General features: G+C 43.2%; 1 long non-coding RNA gene and 2 pseudogenes across 1 annotated transcript; 1 reads left to right on the top strand and 2 right to left on the bottom strand.

The window, feature by feature from the left end:
* Window positions 1–334: 334 nt before the first annotated feature.
* LOC136479217 (uncharacterized) lies at window positions 335–6,744 on the bottom strand (annotated as a pseudogene).
* Window positions 6,745–8,737: 1,993 nt separating this feature from the next.
* On the bottom strand, window positions 8,738–10,183 carry LOC136479216 (uncharacterized; annotated as a pseudogene).
* A 4,566-nt stretch (window positions 10,184–14,749) lies between these two features.
* On the top strand, window positions 14,750–17,208 carry LOC136481339 (uncharacterized). The gene is made up of 3 exons (XR_010764673.1): window positions 14,750–15,244; window positions 16,067–16,270; window positions 16,369–17,208. It is a non-coding gene; the product is annotated as an uncharacterized lncRNA (long non-coding RNA).
* Window positions 17,209–17,601: the final 393 nt, after the last annotated feature.

Here is a 17,601-nt window from a genome sequence, read left to right as displayed (position 1 = left end):
TTCTAAAGGGTAAAACACAAAAGATATATACTATTCTCATCATTTCCTATAAATGTTTGATAGTTTGATTTTTCCTGCTGCAACGCACCGGCACTTTTGCTAGTTAAATTAAATTGAAATGACAGTTTCAGCAGCCATCACATAAATGGCCCTGATTGATTCAGATATTATATTGGCAACAGCTAGTCTGCTATTTGCCACTCTATCACACCAGGTGCCCAACTCATGTCCAGCAACATAAACATACCTACCATTTCTAGCAATTAGCAAGCTCGCTCTTGTTCCGAAATTCGTCCAAGAAAATGCAACTGCCACCAGATGCTGGAACAAAGTATCAGAGTATGACCTTACTGTCTTTTGTTTCTACTCCTGCATCGTATTGTTAATAATACCATGCATGTCGCACATCACAACCTCTGTGCTTGTCGATGACAATGGCTTACCGGGGGGACAAGGCTTGCCGGGCTTAGGGTGGTTGTGCTCACCGCTGTACACAATTTCAACAATTTGTCCATCTATTGTTGTCTCCACCTTCCTCTTCGCAGGGCAGCTGGGGTGAGTACACTTGTAGTAGCTCCGTGGGAACTCGCTGCCTTTCACTTTTTTTTGCCCATATTTCCTCCAGTTGTACCCATCAAGAGACAAACGACCGCCCACACCATTCCTCCTGGCAATTTGGCATGCTGTTAAGTGGTCACAACAATGCTCTGCATATACTTCCTCCTCAGATATTGTATCTGACCCAGCATCCTGTAAAGTTAAGTTTACCATATTGTTGTTAATCAAATATATGACAGACAAATACTTGAATTTAGAAGGCTCCACTTAGCAGAAAATTGTCGTTATCAAACTACATGAAGCTTCTTTCCAAAGCAAAACCAGTGGGAGACTTACTATGGTTGCTGCTATCTGTGTTGGAAGATCACCCGGTAGCGATGCCAACCGAGTGGCTTTTGGCCTGATTAGATCTGTCTCCTCCTGGATGGTCATTGTCGGGGAACAGGTGGCATTGAAGTCTTGAAGAACCTTTGGAAAGGACCTTAAGCTGGAGAAAGGCCTGGAGGACACAGGCTTCAGAACAGCAACCTTCTCATGAGTTTGCATCTTCCCTGACCTGAAAACAGGGGACAATTTATGAATTTGTAATCAAAGCAGCAGCTAATGTCTAATGCAAAGGGGAATTATGGAACTTACAGAGAGTAGCAGACCAATATTTCAGATACAAACTGAACTATATTGTGGTGAAAATTGCAAAGTTCCACAATAAATCAACCAAATTATAGTAATCCAAGGAAGGGTATTCACATAGGCGATGAACTGAGCAAGTAAAGAGAGTAATGGAAAAACAGGGGGGTTCGCATAGGTGGTCACCTTAGTCCTCCACTCTGCTGCAGTTGCATAGACTGGTGGAACGAATGCAAGGGAGTTGAGCAGAGGACAAAGAGGGAGGGAGGTAGTGCACATGCATGTAAGACTGTTAGTGTTTACACCAAAATTTGGAAGAAGAGTCGCAGGGACTCGAAAGCTCCCAAGATTATGTCATCAAGAAATCAATCGCGTGCAGATCGAAACCAGCTGATTCGAATGCAACACTGGAATCGGTTTTCTTCAGGTAGCGCCAGCAGATAACGACAAAGGCTACGATCGGCGCCGGGACAAATCATGCTGGACTCTACAAAAAGGGAAAGATTAGAGTCCAAGTTATCTTAAATTAGGAATGTTTTCTCTAGGGCTAAAGATTGTGATGAGTCGTGCTTAGATAGGAGTCATGCGTAGGTCCTGAGTATAAATATCAAACCCCGGCGATTGTAAAAGACACACAATCAATCCAATACAAGTTATTTACTTTTTCGGCTTCGGCCACCCCTTAGGAGTAGTAGTAGAGTAGATCTCGGCGAGTTCTTCAGCAAGTACGGCTGCATCGATCCGGTCGACCTCCACTGCCTGTCTGTAAGTACCGTCATGGCTTATACCTCTGTTCGTACTGCTGCATCGATCCGGTCGACCTCCACTGCGACTCTGGTATAAGTTAGTTATCGACTCTTGTCTAGTTCAAGTAAGGCTGCATCGATCCGGTCGACCTCCACTGCTCGAACTAGATTAAGGTCAAGTTATCGGCTCTATCTAAGGGTGGCGTTCCTTCGGATAGATTCATTAAGTTGCCGATATTGCTTATTGCTTCCATTATTTATTTAATTACAGCAATATCACTTCGCCCGATTGGGATTGATCTAGATCGGCCTTATATCTTTTTAACCCATCGTTTGTTAATCTAAATTTGATCCAATCTATACTTTAAACGATGAGTTATACTTTATCGGTTGTTTTATATCAATCCTAATCATGCATAGCGTGCGGTTAAGACGTGTCTGATCTTGAGTAGATCTATTGGCTAGCGAAAACCGTTTCATGGCCCGTTATCACGGCCTGTGTGATTCTGCCTCACACCCCACTGTTAGCACCGTGGAGTGGGGATCGTTATTTGGTAGATCTGTTTCTGAGAGGACATGATCTTAACTGTGCGCTATGCCTGAATCGGCTGTTTTAGCCGATATCGAGTGCTTTCACGAACAGTTCACGTCACGAGACCGTTGAAGTAGCGATAGATTGAAAGATGTGTTAGCCCCATGATCTTATTATTGTATTACGGCCTGCATGATTCTGCCTCATGCCCCACTGATATTAGTAATAAGTTAGGGTCGTCGAGTCTATTGTTGTTTCTACAGCCTGCATGATTCTGCCTCATGCCCCACTGATCATAGCGATAGATGAGATCTAATATGTTCATTAGATCTATCTCTATTAAATGGTTGAATGATGATGAACTGTTTCTTTTATAAAGGGGTTCGGTTACTTGCAATCATTGGCTCAGTATAAACTAATTACTGTTAATATCTTATTGTCATTGACCAATATTTGTCTAAAGAATGATATTCATCCTGAACGATAACCGATTCTTCTTACACAACCCCATGAGCTTTAACCGATTTATTCTTATGAATATGCTGGAATCGACTATTTAGTCGATCTCCTTTCATATCGGCTCTCAGAGCCGCACATTCGAGACTGTCGGGCAACATCGGCATGTTCCGCCCTAAATTACTGATAAACTTTCTCTCCTTGTCAATTGTAGGGTCAAATTGACTGGCACGTCTCGGGAGGAGTGCGCAGGATTGACCATCTCTGCGCTGAAGCTAGGCGGATCTCCACCTCCATCGAGCGTACCCTTCCGGCTTGCTCATGTGCCCTCGGCACGGGATGAAAATTCCATGTCGACAGTTAGGTATGGGCACAAAACACGGGAGTAGATATATACCCATCTGCCTTCCTATGATCAGCATTTAGTGATGGGTCCCATCCTCCTGCTGCCTATCCTTGTTTGAGAAAAATTATGGCCAACAAACATATTTAGATGACCAAAGCATGCACTGGAAAACCAAAACTTACATTGGAGCACATTGACTATATTTGGAGGTTAATAAAAAATTATTAATAAACAGACAGTGAAAACCCAAGTTGAAAAAAAAAATCAAATTTCAGGTTTTCGGGGAAAAAAATCAAATTTCTTGTACTGAGTGAACTAAAGTTCATAGGCAGAAAGCAGCACAAATGCAGCTGACACCCCAAGCAGTCAAGCACCACAGACCATCAAAAGGAGACCTTGACAATAGGTCCTTGCAACTTGCATCAATACGCTAAGATTGACAAATCACAGTAAACAGATCTCGGTGCGATGGTAATGATAATGCATTTTTTAAACATAAATCCCATGCGGCATAAGACAACTGACCAAAATCAAGGATTAATGGAGCATATCAATTTTCATCAATTCTGGTGTTCTGAATGTTCTATCTTTCTATCACACTTACAAATACCACATCCTTGATACTGCACATAATGTATAAGAGGATCCATAAAGGACCATACAGTTTTACGGGAGAATAAAAAACTGGGTAATACCCCCAAAAGCTTTCTCCCTTTTTTTCTGTATAATTGGAAACTTAATGAAATAAAAAGATGATTCTAGCTTCTATTATATGATGATGATCAAGAGAGAGAGAAACCTCATATTTCAGATAACCTTCAAGAACATCTAAAAGCATGGGACCACTTTCAGCACTCCTGCTCCCTTCAGCTCCACTTTTGTTAGAAAAGTCCATCAGTTGATTCTTCCAGAAGTCCTTGGCCTAGTTTACAAATGAAACAGAGAAACATTAATTGATACTGATTTCTGCAATGCACAAACAAAATATCAGGAACAGTCACCAACTACCACGTTACACGACAGGTAAACTTTCTTCATGTGACTTAGTTGCGCCCACTCCAATATCCGCATACAAGTGCTGTTAATAACGTACCTGCAATGCAAGCAACAGAAAGTGTACGTTCCATGCTATGTGCAGCTTGCAAAACACATGGCTAAACTTAGTACTAAAGATGATTCAGGCTAGCACAGTAACCTTAAGATTTTGAGATATCCATGATGGGGCTTTAAACAACATAAACATTGACAACAAAATACATTCTGGAAATGCTTCTTTGTATTAAAAGCATTGAAGAAGCATTAAAATCTAAAGATTCGCACTTGTCATCAATCAGGAAAGATGTGTATCTTTCAGGTTTAGTCCTAAATTGCTTGCTAACAAATATATGTAACAAAATGTCACAGTTTCCAGCAGCGAAAAGATTTTCCAGAAACAAAATGTCAACCTCTATCCTTCTGGAATATTTAGAACATATAAAGTTTCTAGAGGTCAGTATATGAGACAAACGAAGGCGCACGTGTGTAGCAGCATTGGAAACAAGCTTTTGTTTATTTATTTATTTATTTATTTTGACAGGGTATCAGAGACAAGCTTTGGCTTCTGAGTAACAGACCGAGTCAGCACATTTAAAGGGCCAACCTGAAGGTAAGACGCAGTTGCGTAGCTTGATCATTGCAGGTACCAAGTAAAGCAGTATTCCCACAATTGTCATTCTCTATCACTCAATCCGCCACTTCAATGGCTTGAAGCACGCTTGCTCTTAGCTGGGACTAGTCATGCAGCCAGAAACATCATGGCGAAGCTAGTGAAACTGTGAAAGTATGTGGATTTGATGGACACAAACCAGGGAATATACAGATCTGCTTTCTGCAATGGAAGTCTGTTTCAGTTCAACAAAAAGAGCGCCGATTTGGATCATGTACCATCATGCAGCACTTTGCAGTTCAAATGTGGCTAACTGGCTATTAGATCAAAAAGACAGAAATCTACAGTCTGTGCGAACTCAGGTACCGCAATGTTCACTATAGTAAAATATTACAACACATTTGATAATAAACCATGCCAACAGAAAGGCAATATCTCAGTGGTGCTAGAGCTGCCGAGATAAGGAAAATAACAGGAAAGCTTAAACTACAATTGGACATAATAGATGTCAACTAGAACAGGTTCGAGATTACCTAGTTGAACAGCAGATGTTTCTTGGATGGTATACTAGAAACTTGCATGTTTTACAATAAAATATGCATATTCAGTGAAACATTTGAGTAAGAAACATATATGCATGTTTAACGTAGTTCTAAAATTCCAGTGAATAAAAGTTTCAGGAAACAACACTTGAACTGCTCAACCAACCATTTCGCTCTTATCAACTAATTCTCAATTAGTCAATTGTCATCCAAAATCCATATACACACACCAAAAAAAAAAAACATGTAGCAGCAGTAGCCTAATATCCAAACTCCAAAGGCATAGAACTTCAACACGAATCCATTCATACTCAACAAACTTGCAAGCATAAGGATGGTGAGATCGCAGCATTTTGATCATGATCAGTAATAGTCAATTTGCTACTGGGTTTTACCAAAAAATTACTCACATGGACAGATGTATTTTCCTAAGACTTCGCTACTTACACAAAGTGTGTATGCTCTACCAGTTCTTCTTCTTCACAAACAAGGCAACATAGCAAGAGAACCCTTGATTAAGATCAACAGGAAGTACCAGAAACTAAGCTACTGCCTATCAATCTGATGACCCTCGGTCAGTGTCTCCCTCAGATATGGAATTGAGCTTGGCCTTCTCTTGGATGAGGGTGTTGATTAGTTGCAGCAGGTCGGTCCTCATGGCCTTGACGCTGCGGGCGTCCACCTCCCTGCTCACCGCCTCGAGCCAATCCCCTCCCCGTCCCCGGTGGTCCTGGTTCCACCAGGCGCAGATGGCCCTGGCGATGGCCATGACGTAGACGCCGCAGTCGTAGCCGTTGGTCTGCCTCGGCGTGTGCCCCTGGACGAGCGGAACAGTGCCCGAATCACATTGCAGCAGGGGGCGGAGCGCGTCGGCGAGGCGGGCGGCGATGGGGAGGTTGGGCGCGCCGCGGAGGCTGTCGTGGTGGACGAAGCGGGGCGCGGAGGGGCTGGTGGCGCTGTCGAGGACGAGGAGGGTCCAGTGGGAGCCGCCCTCGGCGACGGAGGCGTCGGGGTTGTCGTTGACGGGGAGCAGGACGAGGCGGAGGGGGCGGCGACGGCGGCGCCAGAGGCCGGGTCGGGGAGGTTGGAGAGGAGGTAGGGGATGGAGGGCGGGAGCAGGAGGATGTCGTCGCTGTGGAGGCCGGCGGAGAGGTGCGCGAAGTAGAAGGCGATGATGCGGTCGTTGATGAAGCGGGGACCGCGGAGGATGGCGAGGTCGGAGCGGATGCGTGTTTGAGCACCCACTCGTGCCCCTCCTTGGAGCCGCAGGCGGAGGCGGAGGCGGAGCCCATCACGGCGGCCGCGGCGCCGACTGGTGGGATGGGGTTTCCTAGGCGGCGAAAATCGAATCGTTAATCGCGAATAGAGTAGAGACCGACGACGAGCGAGCGAGCGAGGAAGGATCGTGGGCCGGTGAGGCTGGGCCTTCTTCCTCTTTCTATCTATATATAGGCCTCTTGTCCATGGCCCGGCCTAGGCCCAAGGCAGGCACAGCCATCCGACCTTGAATCGAATTCTAGGATGCCATGCCTGCTTGTAATCTCATTTGACACATCATCTTGCAATTCATTCATTGAGGCGCCAGTAATCTCATTTTCACTCTACAGTTGGCTATGTCAAGTGTCAGAGTGACTTGGAGTTGTAGAAAAGGGTGCAGTGTCGGCCTTTGATAGAATTGTCAAAGCAGCTTATAGCTAGATCTATGTGCTGCGAGTTCATTGAAAATGTATCCTTTTGGTTCAGTAACAATGGGACAAAAGGAGAAATTCTGCACATTTTTGCACTTTGTTTTCAAATTATAATTATGTGCTCCCGCATTATATTGCTGAGGGGAAAACTTTCAACTCATCTAATTGCTAAAGAAAAGACAGCACCTTGTCTTATTGCATTGGTGTCGGTGCAGAAAATGACCAATACGTAAATATTTGTAATTTTGCCGTACGTTGTGATCGAAGGTGGCCTAGCACTCAATGACACAGGGTTTATACTGGTTCAGCCAACGTGCCCTACGTCCAGTTTGAGTCGGTCGGTGACTTTATTCCTGAGCCCAGGTGCTCGAAGTTTGCTGTGGGATTACAAACGAAAGGGAGAAAAATAGGGGTACAAGAGGTCCGGCCGGACTCTGGTCTGAAGGGCCGAGAGTGATGGGAGCTCCGCTATGTGGTAAGTGTTTGAGCGTGTGCTCGAGGTTTGAGCCTATTGGTTTTGCTGTTGTGTACTGGATTGATCTAAGTGAACTGATCTTCTTTTTTGAGAGAAAGCGCATCCCCTTTTATAGATGAAGGAGATGGTCTTACAAGAGAGAGTGTGTACGTGTGCTAAGTCTTGTTGCCCACGCCGTCGAGTACAAGATGATTGTAGGCGTCCACAATACTGTCGGTGATTGGATCGCCCTTCTGGCCTGTTAGTTTAGGTATTTGGGCCGGCCCAGGAGTTGCGCGCCGTTTCACAATATTATCTATTGGGCCGAGCCTTTGTTGAAAGGCCGATTCATAAGGGACCTCGGGTTTATGAACCCGACAATTAATCTAGCTACCATCATCACCAATTGCATGGCGTACTCATTCTTGGCACACTCGTTAGGAGGAAATGTGTCGTGTCACTGTAAATCTTGTTTTCCGTCTTTTGCTCTGACTATTGCACCTACAGTAGTACTCAGTGCTGCTTTCGTGTCTTGACTACAATGTTATGATGCCTGGGAATCTTACTGTAAGTTTCTCTAGAGTTTTTTGGATGAAAAAAATTCTCTGTGTCAAACATAGAGAAATATAGTTATCGTTGGTGACTATCTTTTTATCTGTTGAATGAAGCACACTACCGGCCTGTTCGGTTGGCTGGTTCGTATCGTTGTCGGTTCGTGAAGAAGTACTGCTGGCTGGTTTATGTGAGAGAAAAATACTGTTCCGGTTGAAAATTTACGATCGTTTACGACAAGCCACAGCCAAACGAACAGACCATACATTGCCCATGTTTATCACCCCAAAAAAAAACATGATGGGAAATATTATATATATATATATATATATATATATTTATTTATGGGCTAAAAAGCTAACAACAACGTACGAAGATTATTTATATATAGTATGCTCCAAATAAACAATAATGGCTGCGTTCAGCTAGTACTAAAAAAGTACCGTGCACGGCTGAAAAACACGGTTTACGGATGTTTTCTCTCACAAATTCCTTCAGATTCCTTCAAATTCCTCCAAGCGAACCAGGCCAATGCGTGCAAACTCAACCTGCCTTTGATACAAGAGTAGTATAGGCTATGCTTTATTCTTTTCAGATAATTCCCCCATCCAGCATGGTGTGTATAGGAAATGCATTTTCCATTTCAGGTATATTTATGGTGCCTAAATCTTGAACCTTTGAGCTGTTCAAATGATAAGCTATTGTCCTTGATTGTGATATGAAAAGGAAGGCAATCTCTTTGTAAGGATGAAATCCGAGGAAATGTATTAGATGGAGCCAGTTGTCTTTGGCCTTGGTTTGAGGGATGATACAACCATTGTCAAAATCCCATTCAGCAAACTCCCCCTCCCCTTCCTCCTCCTCCACTTGTGCACTAGGCTGTGTTTCCTTGTCCTTATTGGAATTCTTCTTATAGTTAATGATCCATGGTCCGTCATATTTTTCATTATCAACGTCAAAATTCACCACTGCTTCAAGGCTGACGTTACACTTGAGCACCCACTCTGTCTGACCAGCAGAAAATTCACTAAGCAACCAAACTCGAAATTGGGGGCCATCCAAATCAATTAATGCAAAGTAAACCACTTTCTCTGATTTTCCTAAGTAAGAGGAAACATAGCGATCACTGGTTTTAGTTTTGCTCCTTGCTGATGCTGGTGGTGGCTTAATCATTTAATTGGTACTTGTCGTCGGACAAGGATAGTCTGAAAATTAATTAATTAATTAATTAATTAATTAATTAATTAAAGATGAGATAGATCACCGTCACTGAATTAATTGAAGCTAATCATGCATACATGCAGGCCATAACATAACATACCTCATGACGGAATCATTTAGACAATGCACATAAAGTGATCTCCGGAAATAGACACCTTTGCGTTCGCTCCTAGATTCGATATGCGTCATATCGGCAATGGTCTCGGCAGCCTCCCCTCCTTAGCGGACAAAGGATCTCTCCTCCCACCTGCACTCCTTGGTGGAGGAGGAGAAGACGTATGCAGTGTATGGCGATGGCGGCCATTCTTGCTGAAGAATGCTTCTGTCATCATCATTGCAATTGCAACCAGGTGGCAGTAGGGGGATAAGAAACACCTCATAGTGATTAGACGACATCATGGGATCATACACAAGGGAAACACATAGGTTATACGACATAGACAAGCCATCCAGGTGTTGCGGTGAGGAAGGCCAGGTGGCCCATTGTCGTGTGGCAGGGTTAACCACCATCTGGTAATGCAAGAGGAGACCATTGCAGTGATCTTTGGCTACCGGAGAGGCGTCATCGTCGTCGAAGAAGTCGAGGTGACCGCCAGGGATTCGGCGTGCCGCCAGAGGGGCGTGCAAAGAGGACTGAGTTCTCAAATAGGATGTAGCTGTTGCAGAAGAAAGCTTCGACACGGAAAGGGAGGATGTTGGCGCGCAGCAGGCGTCGGGCGTCGATGATGGGACGCAGCGTGACACCACTAGGATGCTGGGCGGGAGGCGGCCCAGGATGTTGGCGAGCATGTCGTCAGGTAGTTGCTCCAACTCCATGTCGATCTCCATGCATCTTTCGATCGGATCGGCCGGAGGATATGATCATCGGCCGGATCGGAGCCTACCGGCGGCGGATGGATTAGGGCCGGGGTTAGGCGCAAACGTCGTTGGCAACTACTGTACTCGATCTCTTTGTACGTGTGTGTCGCCGGCCAACTCTCGATCGAGATCGATCTGCATGCGTTTCCTCGTACGTATTGGACCCGCCCCTAAATAATAATTAATTTATTTATGTCTTTATTATTTATAGAGTTAAATGCACCGTAAGTCCATTAACTTTAGGTGGTGTATTATCTAGGTCCATCAACTTTTAAACTGTATTTTTTATTCCATTAACTTTTGGTGGTGTGTCATCCAGGTCCATCAACTTTCAAACTGTATTTTTTGGTCTATTAACTTTTGATGATGTGTCATCCAGGTCCATCAACTTTTAAATTGCATTTTTTGTCCCTAAACTTTTTAACTGGTTCACCGTAGGTCCATATCCCTTCCGTTTAGCAAATAGATCTGATATGGCACGCCAAAAAAGCAGCCACCATGGAGTACAAGACAAGATCACCATCCAGAGATAATCTTCAATACGAAGAACCTGATGGGATCACCATCTAGGATTTCTCGAGTGGCGGCTCGACGGGGAATAAACTCCACAATAAAATCCAGTGTAATCTACCCGTACAAGGCTGAAGGCCACAGGTATAGGCACGTAGGTCATTTGACCCAAACAAAACTCGGACTTCACCTGCCCAACCAGGACCGATTCACCCTGAGTCCCTGATTTGCCTAACATGCATGGCACGTCCAAACACAGCCATCAATTTGATTCACGTATACAGGTGCACGCAGATACTAAAAGCTAGTTGCTAGATAAAAGATCGTGTATCACAACTGGATAGAAAAATAATGCATGAAAATAATAAAATACTACGGTAAGGATGCTAATCACGTTGGGAAAATTCCATTGATGATCTCCACCTCTTTAGAATTAGTACTGATGTATTTTGTTGGCTTCATTTTCTCCTCCTTTCCACGCAATAACAAGGCACCTCTATAAAATATCTTTGATGACAGTCCAGCGGTTGTAAATTTTTTCATATCCACAATATATTTATCCTTAAAAATAATAGTACCAAATTTAAGACTAGAGGATATTAACGAATTACTAGCTGCTACATTTGAATTATTGCTAGATAAATCTCTCTGAACATCTTGAGGAGCTATGGACTCATCACCTACTCCACGGTGGCTGCTTATTTGGCGTGCCATGTCAGATCTATTCGCTAAACGAATGGGTATGGACCTACGATGAACCAGTTAAAAAGTTTAGAGACCCAAAAATGTAATTTGAAAGTTGATGGACCTGGATGACACACCACCAAAAGTTAATGGACCTAAAAATATAGTTTGAAAGTTGATGGACCTAGATAACACGCCACCAGTTAATGGACCCAAAAATACAGTTTGAAAGTTGATGAAGCTAGATGACACACCACCAAAAGTTAATGGACCTATGGCGCATTTAACACTTATATATCCCGTTCACTGGTCTGAAACTTAGCTGAAACTGGCTGAAAAACACTGTTCCGACTGAATTGTTGTGAGAGAAAAACACTGTTCCGACTGAAAAAAGAAGCCGAACAAATCATTTTTAAGACAAGCGAACAGACCATATATGGATCCTTTTAATAAGGCATGCCATTTATAGCCAACTCACGAACCAAACCACCGTGCAGCGGCACAGATGCACCATGCAATGCATCCTCGGCCACCGCTTGTGCAAGCATCCTCTTGTCGCCGGCTGGCCCACACGTGTCCTACGCCTCCATCTATGATCTATCTCTCTTTTTTTTTGAACAATCTATGATCTATCTCTGCTTTCCCTCTCGGTTAGTTTATATACACCAGATGTTAGTTATGTTGGTTAACCTTTTGCTTAAAACATGTAGTACTATGCACGATAATGCTTACATACTCGAGAGTGATCCGATCTTTATGGATCAGAACCAACAAAGGTCTTGTTTGGATGTAGTTGGATTTATATCAATCCATATGTGTTGCGGTGGATTGAAGTGGAACTTTAACTAAATTTCACCCTAATCCACCACATCATATATGGATTAAGGTGAATCCGACGACATCCAAACAAGGGTAAAGTGCTTGTTGCTGCTGCGAGCAGGGAGACAGGAGTAAGGGTATGGCAAGGATCGAAGGCCATCTAGCTAGATAACCAAGATTTTCCATGATAAGAGTTGAAAACATATCACTAGAAACAAATATTTTGTGAGGATGGTTCAAAAAAACCCCATTAAAATATATTTTCGGGATGATAACCCATAAACCTTTATGAAATTTGTTAATTTGTGTGTAGGTGTTCACTAAACCGCCATGAAAATAACTTATTTTCATAATTTTCATGGGAGCTTAAAACCTTCACAAAATGTCTCTGACTCATCTAGCATGCAGGCTCTTTTCCTATTCCTTTTGCGTGCTTTGTTCGTGCTTGCGCAAAGTTGTGGTTTGGCCCATGCGATTTTTAGCAGCCTTCATTAATTTTTATCCCACCTGCACTATTAGACCCCCACAGGTCAGATAGCTCCACACCTAGTAACATAAGCAAACCTTAACTCATTCCTAGGCCCAACCCTCCCACCAACACTGCCCCTTGAGTCCCACTCCCCTCACATGTAAGCACACACCATCACCCTCCCTCATACATGCCACGCCACCCGCCATTGCACGTGTTGTCACCTTCCCTTAGCTAGGGAGTGTCGTCGCCCCTTGCTTCACCCGCCCTCGCACTTCTGTCTACAATCACCTCCCCAAATCCAAAAGTTGCCCCTGCGATCGCCTACCCTCGCACACAGTCTCAATCTCTCCTAAATCCAAACACCGCCCAGGGCCCTGACTCACATCTCCTCCACCAATGCAAGACTTGTCTCCACATCTTCCAATCTTCTCCTTCGCCAAGACCTAACTCCACACCCTCCAAGCTTTGGTGCCACTTCATTGACCTCGACGACCTCGCTGTACCGAGCTTGGATAAGCCTATGATGCCAAGATTGGAGAAACGCGCCATACCGATGTTGAAGGAGCCAGCCGCAAATACTCTAGGCAATTGTTAATCTCACTTTCCCTCCCTCTTTCGAATAAAACATATTGCTGTCAGGGCAATTCTAGGTCAATAGAGATTAGTTTATAGATATTTAGCAATGCTCATAATGTTCAGATACTTTTGGCATCTAGCAAGTAGTGTTCTCCGTAGCAGAATCAATAGGCAAGAAATCTGCGAAAGACTATCCATCCTGTGAGTATGCGAGTGTATACTGATGCATTAGTCGAATTTTGCGGCATCAAGAAGGATGTCAATAGGAGAATAGTCATAAGAATTAGGAGTAGAAACTTTCATCTCCGCTTCTTTTTAGATGTTGGTTTAGTGTTTCTTATTTCTAGACCTGCTACTTGAGACTTTTGGGGGCTGCGGCTTGTGTTATTTCCATTTGTAATTTTTTATGAAGAAATATGTTGTATGTTGTTCATTGTCCTTCTAGCTGATGTGATATACAAAAAAATATGGATAACTTTATTTTTTTGGACTAAATAACAATGCTTTTATCGAGGTAGAATATTCGAAGGTCCTTACTTCTTTTGTAGTGAATGGAGTTGCTGTTGTAGTCAAGCACACTGTCACCAGATGATACGCACGATGCACACAGACACACCGTATCATACGGTGAAGTCTAGTAACTTGGCCACTCAACACACAATCGAGGGAACCATCGTCATTGAATGAGCAGCCAAGTGCCCTTAATTTGATTGTGTGTCAAGTGGCCAACGTATAGGGGTTCACCGTATAATCCACTCATGAAAGGATCTTGAATGGCTAGTGGAGGGTGAAACCACAACACTAGGCCAAAAGATTAGAAACAAATTATTAGTCCCCAATAAAACTACCTCTAGCTAGAGTTTTGCAAGCCTAAGGTGAGCAACTACTAAACATCACTAAGCTATGTTACTAGAGAAGATACAACTAGTTAGTAGTTAGGCACCCAAATGATTGTGAGCCGTTCATTTAATTAGATCATATCGTTAGAAACATTACTTTCTAGGAGGTAATACATGAAATATGTATTTATTTAATTTTAATTTTGTAAAATAGGATAAATAAGAAAAAAAAAATATAAATAATTTCTAGATGTAACTAATGCATGCGTGATCTATTAGATGTAGTAGATCTTTTATTTTTGCAATTTTGGAACTGACATGATTTGATTAGCATAATGCACGTGCATGAATCCATGTACATGATGCGTATATGCATGTGAATCCACGTGTGTGATAGGATCATTGCTTGTAGCCGTGTATTCGTTCCCAAATTTACATGCATATGGTGTGTCGATCGGCATATATGCATCCTGTTGTGCAGGCGGCGGTATATATATCCTACCACTAAAAAGAATAAAAGTAAGACAATTTTTTGGTGTGATATTTTTTTGGGGTCGCCCTTCCCTCCCTTGCGATACCGCGGCTCAGATAGGAAGGCGTCGTACGCCGAGAAAGAAGGTGGGATCGTGGGTCGTCGTTCCCTTCCTTGCGCCTCCGCGGTTCCGTGCAAAGATAAGGAAGGTGGGATCGCAATCACCGGCGAGGCAATCACACACCATCACCATCGAGCGATCGGCCTCCGCGACTAAAACAAGTTTCCAGCGCACAATGGCCGTGAGACTACGCCGTCCGTGAGACCTCACCGCCATCCGCGACCATGTATGCACCATCACCTCTCAGCCCGGGCAGCACCTGACAACCAGCACCGACAACAGCATCGACACCGGGCGGTGCATCTGCCCGTAGCCGGCGACTGACGGCGCATCACATGGCGCCCAGTGACGCATCCCAGCGACCCAGGCTCCTTGGTGGCGATGGTGGGGCTTGGCTGCCCGACACGCAGATCCACTACGGTGTCTTGTCCTCGGCTCATCTCCGTCTCCGATCCTGGTGTGTGGTGTCTGCAGCGTCTTTATTTCTCCTCTGATTGTCCAGTAGTCCCACTCCCACGACCCCAAGGTGAGCCCATGGTTTTTTGTGTTCTTAATAAATCAACTCGAGTAATCCATCTCCTTCCTATATCTATGTATCTCTCCGTCCCCACCCTCTCTCTCTCTACGTACAGTAGTTCCTGTATCAAGATGGATATGTAATTAGCTAATCTGATGGGTAAAAGATTCTAATCTTAGGTTATGTTGTTATTCTTTTATTACTTGCAGATTGCAGATCACTGACAAATTATTCAGATAGTTTTTATTTTGTATCTATAATTTCTGAAAATTCATGTGGTCTGCGGTCTAAATATTCATTTTTTAGATAATAAAGTCTGAATATTCATGTGAGTTCAATTTGTTTCATGTGTGTGCAGTAGTCTGAAAGTAGTAGAGGTGCAGGCTTTTATTTCCATGGTCTCTTAAGGATGTCTTAGAACATGATTGATGATTATTGAATGGTTTTTTTCTATACTACTGCTGCTGCTATCTAGCTTTATTTCATCATCTCCATCAGGTGTGAAAATGTATGCTGTGCTACTTGCAAAGTTTATCACTACCTTGGGAATCATCTTATGGCTGATTTACATGGTGAATCTAACTCGCATAGATCACAGCCAGCTTCTAGATGCACATCTCTCAATCTACTCACTAGATACCAATCATTTAACTGGGGAGCTAACACAAATACCATAGAAAACTTTGTATCCTGCTATTGCTTTTCAAATTTTGGGATACATTATTTCTTTTCAAAACTAATAATAAGCAATAAAAAATGAGGTCATATTAGTTCTTTTTTTAGTGGCAACTTTTTTTATATTTCTAACTAAAGCTATATTATTGTTTATAGGGTAACATTATAGACTGCAGCTATGAAGACGAGGATGCATGATGATTATGACAATGGTGGAGAAAACTACAACCAAAGGGATTATGTCAATTATATGATGATAAATACTATGTCTATGGATTTCAAAAGTGTCCATGGCCTTTGGTGATGGATATACACTTTCCCAACAGATTATCAAATTGCTTGTTAACTGTTGTAACTTAGGTATGTTTAATTTGGTTATCAGGAACTCTTCACTTCCTAATTTTTTCCTTCTATCCATTCGTGTCTTCTCCTTCAAACGCTCGATTTTGGGTCGATAGTGCAGCAACCTGAATTTCCTCACCAGCGCGTGCTCCCTGGGACACAATACTGGTGCGTGCAAAGGTCGAGGTCAGGGAGGGAGTACGCGTCGCCGGAGAGGATTGGCGATGCTGCCATGCTGCTCCCCAATTGGTGCAAGGTTCGCCTCTTACGCCGCCTGCAACATGCAATCAAAGGACCACTTCTCTCTCCAGCAGCTAACATTCAGGTAATGTCCAATCATCCATATTTATTCGGCCTGTTCGCTGGTTGGATTCTGGACTGGTTTAGGCTGGCTGGTGCTGGTTTGTTGTGAGAGGAAAACACTGTTGGCTGGCTGGTTTGGGCTGGCTGAAACCACCAAGCGAACAGGCTGATTCTCTGTAGATGTCATATGCAAGCGCACAATAATTCTTACATGTATATATTTTTCAAACTATCTAGCACATTTAAGATGATCAGTTCATAATTCAAATTTTGGCAACATAGGTTTTATCCAAAGAAAGTGGCAATAAACTAAATTTTGCTTTATTATGATTCTCTCACTACAGAACACTCTGTTTTGTTTGTATGTTTACTGTAGTGTAATTACAAAATTAATCATTTGCATCCGTACCACAATAGTGTTGGTTACTCTAGATTGTTCAGGTTCATTTTGGTGTGCTTATGCTTAGGGATGCACTACTCAGGTCATTGCTATATATTATAATTTACTATTTATATATGCCCCCTTTCATGCTTACATCCAAATAGTCTGCTATCAACTACGATTTGTCTTATTTTTTTTTTGATGGAACAATATGTAGTTTTTCAACAGATGTTTGAGCATTTATTTTGTATCTCTTGTGAATTTATGGAGTTGCTCTACTGGCATTCTTTGGTTTCAAGCAGGGGCGGATTCAACGGTGGGGGGGGGGGGGGGGGGGGGGGGGGGGGGGCTCGAGCCCCCCTACCGATACCGGAGCAGTGGAGCCCCCATGAATTTTAGACAAAGTTCTATCGTGTAGTTGGGGCTGAGACTTAAGATCGAGAAGCAGTCGGAGGTATGTTGCTGTCGCACTTTTGTTCAGCCCCCCCTAAAAATTTTCCTGAATCCGCCGCTGGTTTCAAGTCAATAAAAGATGCATTGGCACTTCCTAAAAATGCCAATGAAAAACATTAGGGGAACACAAAAAGTGGGAAAATGGTTGAGGCGAGAAACTTGAAAAGTCAGGAGCTGGCTAAGGCTAAGAAGCTTGGCAAGGAAAAGGTTG

The sequence above is a fragment of the Miscanthus floridulus genome, chromosome 9, assembly GCF_019320115.1.
Source record: "Miscanthus floridulus cultivar M001 chromosome 9, ASM1932011v1, whole genome shotgun sequence".
Taxonomy (NCBI): Eukaryota; Viridiplantae; Streptophyta; class Magnoliopsida; order Poales; family Poaceae; genus Miscanthus; species Miscanthus floridulus.
This window is presented reverse-complemented; position numbering and strand designations above follow the sequence as displayed.